General features: G+C 33.7%; 1 long non-coding RNA gene across 2 annotated transcripts in view; it reads right to left on the reverse strand.

Moving 5' to 3' along the window:
- LOC113787146 (uncharacterized) overlaps nucleotides 1-3,971 on the reverse strand; it is a 9,791-nt gene extending 5,820 nt beyond the window's left edge. Inside the window, exons 1-2 of one of the 2 annotated variants that reach the window (XR_012163543.1) lie at nucleotides 3,411-3,971; nucleotides 2,947-3,183 (exon numbers count right to left, since the gene is read on the reverse strand). This is a non-coding gene — a long non-coding RNA (uncharacterized lncRNA). The remainder of the gene's footprint in view (nucleotides 1-2,946; nucleotides 3,184-3,410) is intronic. The other variant, XR_003473444.2, reaches the window with a different exon arrangement.
- Between the last annotated feature and the right edge of the window lie 674 nt (nucleotides 3,972-4,645).

The raw sequence follows: 4,645 nt of genomic DNA on the forward strand, positions 1-4,645 counted from the left end.
GCATATGTCAAGTTCCTAAGTTAAAGATTGATATGTATATACGGCATAATATTTATACTTTCCAAATTTAATCATATTTACGTGCACGTTTTGAGTATAATGTATATATTTAGATATTTGTTTCCTTCCCTAATTTCTTGCATTCCTCCAAAACACATGTTTGGATTAATTGTCATATTGTTAACCCAAAAAAACTTTGCTAATTTAATCCAAATAACATTCACAATGTTTCACTCCTTCTCACAACTTGATAATAAATAGAAATACACAATTCTATATTTTCTAATTTGACAATAAATAGAAATTGTCCTTCGCAACTTGATATATTTGTTTGTAAAATAAATTAATGTTTTAATTTATATATATAGATAGATTGCTAAATGTTAGATTCTATCTCATGAAAGGCGTGTGAATAGAATGTTTCTCTAAATAGTATTTCATCTTTGTTGCTATTTATAGCATTTTTGATAATTATCATTTTTTTTTGATAAAACAATAATTATGAAATACTAATGAAACACAGTTTATATGAGTGAACAATATATTTTTTTTTTTAAATATTGTTTTATTTGGATATAATAAATATATGTTCAAGTCAAGTTTGACATTTTTGAATGAGTTAATTGAAACTTGACGTCGCCAAAGTGACCTCTCTTGTCTAAATTGCTCGTGAAGAATGTCAAATGGCTGTGTATATGTTTATTCATGCGGGTATTGACCGGCCCAAAGGAAGGTTAACATTTGGCAGAATTACATGTACACCTGCGATGATAAATGTGTGACAATTATTTGGTATACATGTGAGCAGTAAATCGGCCCAAAGGAAGGTTTATTGTTTGACATGTCTTATTGTCAATATTTGATCGTTGCAACAAGAGTACCACTAGCAGTTGGTGTTACTGTCCAAAGACTTGACATCAATGGTGCACTGGGTATCTTGAGATGGGTTAAATTCCATGATGTGAACATATGTATTTATTCATTTATTGATTTATTTTCCTATAATGTGAGTTTCTAAGTTTCGTTCTTTATTTAATTTACAGCATCGGTTGCTTCCATATCTGCAAATTTGAGTTCTATTCCTGTCCTTAATGGGAGAAAATCCATTTATGGGCTAAAACAAGCTTCTCGTCAATGGTACCATAAATTTCATCAAGTAATTCTCTCATTTGGTTTTGAGATGAATAAAGTTGATGATTGTGTGTATCATAAGTTCAGTGGGAGCAGACATATTTTCCTGGTCTTGTATGTTGATGACATACTGCTTGCCACTAACGATATAGGCATGTTGCACGAAACTAAGAAATTTCTATCAAAGCATTTTGAGATGAAAGATCTTGGTGACACCTCTTTTGTATTAGGAATTCAGATACACCGAGACAGATCTCGAGGTATTCTTGGATTGTCACAAAAGAGCTATATCGATAAGGTTCTCAAAAGGTTTGGGTTACAGGATTGCAAACCAGGGGACACCCCAGTTGCTAAGGGAGACAAGTTTAGTCTCAAACAGTGCCCTAAAGGAAGTTTGGAAATTCAAGAAATGCAAAAGATCCCTTATGCTTCAGCTGTAGGGAGTCTTATGTATGCCCAAGTATGTACGCGTCCAGACATAGCGTTCATAGTAGGGATTTTAGGCAGATATTTAAGCAATCCAAGTCTTGACCATTGGAAAGCAACCAAGAGGGTCATGAGATATTTGAAGAGAACAAGAAACTACATGCTCACATATAGGAGGTCAGACCAGTTAGAGATCACTGGGTTCTCTGACTCGAATTTTGCGGGATGCCAAGACAGCTTAAGATCAACTTCTGGCTATGTCTTTGTGTTAGCCGGTGGAGCAGTTTCTTGGCGTAGTGCCAAGCAAGGTCTTACTGCTTCATCAACCATGGCAACATAATTCGTAGTAATTCATGAGGCATCTGACCAGTGCATTTGGCTGAGAAATTTTGTCACGGGGCTGCAAATAGTTGAAGGGATTGAAAGACCACTCAAGTTGTATTGTGACAATAGATCAGCAGTCCTGTATTCTAACAATAATAGGAGCTCAACCAAGTCAAAGCACATTGACATTAAGTTCCTAGTTGTTAAAGAGAAGGTACAAAGTGGACAGATATCCATAGAACACTTAAGGACAAACTCCATGATTGCGGATCCACTCACTAAAGGTCTACCACCCAAGGTCTTTCATGAGCATACTGCTCACATGGGTGTGCTACAGTTTGAGGAATCTTGATTTTAGTGGGAGTTTCGTCCATTATGTAATTCATGTTCTATGTTTAATTGTAAAGTACAAATACATTGTATTTGGACTTTCTGATCAGAAATAAAGTTTAAAGTATTCAGTTTTTGGTTACTTTGTACATTTAAGTTATGGTATGATCTCATTCGGTAAAGTAGGACCAGTTGAAAATTGACATGCATTGACCAACTTCATGTAATTTTCATGCTACACTTTTCATGATGGGTATATGTCATTTAGTTGTGTCAGTACGGGTGATCATTGATGGGTTTAGTTATGCTTATTATGACGAAAGCCTCTTTGGTTCTATGTGCTAATATGAATAATGGACGGGACAATTTGGATTATGCTCAAGGTAATTGTAATGACATTTTTGACATCATAAAGTCTAACACACTCCTAAGGATACATGTGTGACCAGTGGGAGATTGTAAGATTTATGGGTCACATATGTAATTAATTAATTAATAAAGTGTGTTAGGGTCATTATATAATTAGCCAATAAACTAGGGGTCAAATAATATATAATAGTTTATGGCTAAAGAGCATAATAGTTATGACAATTAATAGTGTAGATACCAGGCAGTTTCTAATTTAATGAGGGGCTGAATTAGAAATACTGCAATTTGGGATATAACTAATAATAGTTATATATAGGGGTAGTGGTCCCCAAGGCAAACACAACAAGACTATTCAGTTTCACAAACCTAACAGAGATAACTCTCTGGTTCTCTCTATCCCCATTAAGAGAGCAAGATCTTCAGGGTGTTTTGCTGAGGAAGATCACCCAACCCATTGGCTCTGTCATCATCATCTCAGGATTTCATCAATGGCAATTCCCACAGGTACGCTTCCGCCCTTGGTTATTCATCATGTAATTGGCATAGATTGTTAACAGACATTGCCAAAACACAGACAAAACTGAGACACCAATTATTGCAGTACTGTTAAGATAAAATAAAAAATCTGTGAAAAAAAAAAAAAGATCGGGAATGATAGCATAAGTGTTATCCTTACGATGCTCTACCATTCTTCTTAACACAAATTTCAATGAATTATTTAATTAATTGAGTTTAGATCTTTTATTTTTGAAGGAAAATAAAAAACGTAATTTGAAATTGAAAGTAAATTTAAGTGAATAATATTAAAAAATAAATAAAAGGTGGATAACCTTTTCTGCGGTGACGAGAAGATTGCTATTGAATTAGCGCTTTCAAAGGGGGACTCCGCTGCTATTGATAAGTGCAACTAACCTCTTTCTATGGGAATTCGCCTTTTGATGATTTGAATGAAGGTAGAGAAGAGAAGGCTTACCCCTTGCTCAAGTAAGTACCCCGTCCGTCATCCCAATGAATTGCCACACACTCATTCATGTGATATGACTCTCATGGTCAATCAGTTTCAAGCTTGAAGGCAAGTGCCGCCTTCATCAAGTCTTATTGCACTAGCATCAATTATGGTTGTTCCCTCCTCCAATACCGCTTATTCATCTCCAATGGAATGCTTTTTATCTGATAAAAAACAATTCTTAGCAAAACACATCTCAGTACATCAATCATGAGATCCATCGTAATAGACTTTATTTTTGTGTCCTAATCAAAATAATGGGCTTCTATCACCCAAAATACGTTTTAGGAAAATGCTCAACGCCCCCCACCTCCATCACACACCACCCCACTTTCTCAACAATTTACCTGAAATATCCCTCAATTTACCGAAATATTCAACGCCCCTGAAATATTTTTCATAGTATTTTATTTAAATATTTATATGTTTGAAAACTATATTTTGACAATGTAATGTTTTATTAAAAAAATTAAGGAAGAAGAGACAAACAAAAATGATTATCATCCAATAAAAAGTATTTGTTAAAAAATGTGGTTTTGGTATGAGGTAGTTACCATAAAAATGGTGATAATCATCATGTCTTTGAAAGGATATGAAAGTGATAGATATTTGTGCAGAGGAAGTGAAAGATAAAACGTGTTTGTGTTAGATAAAAGTAGAAGCGTTTTAGATATTAAATATTTTAAAGTATAATAGAAATCGAATTTTGATTTTTTTTCTTCTTAATATCATTTTAATGTCTCAACTCATACTATTAGATTATATTTTGTAGAAATTTCACAACATGTATTACTAACCCAAAAAATTACTATAAAACATATTTTTCATAAGATTTTTCATTTTCTTAAAAGAATAGAGTTTTGGCGATTGTACCAACTTATCACAAATTTTTGTTGTGCATGCTACTATATATATATATATATTAGCCATGACAATGTATTTTGACCTAGTGGATTCTTTTAGTAGGGAGTACTCATTTTCCATCCCCTATAAGGATTGAAGGAGGGAGTATGTTTTTGTTTTCTTGAAAAATCTACTATCTATGGTCATAGGAGAAAG

This window comes from Cicer arietinum, chromosome 6, assembly GCF_000331145.2.
Source record: "Cicer arietinum cultivar CDC Frontier isolate Library 1 chromosome 6, Cicar.CDCFrontier_v2.0, whole genome shotgun sequence".
In the NCBI taxonomy this organism is placed as follows: domain Eukaryota; kingdom Viridiplantae; phylum Streptophyta; class Magnoliopsida; order Fabales; family Fabaceae; genus Cicer; species Cicer arietinum.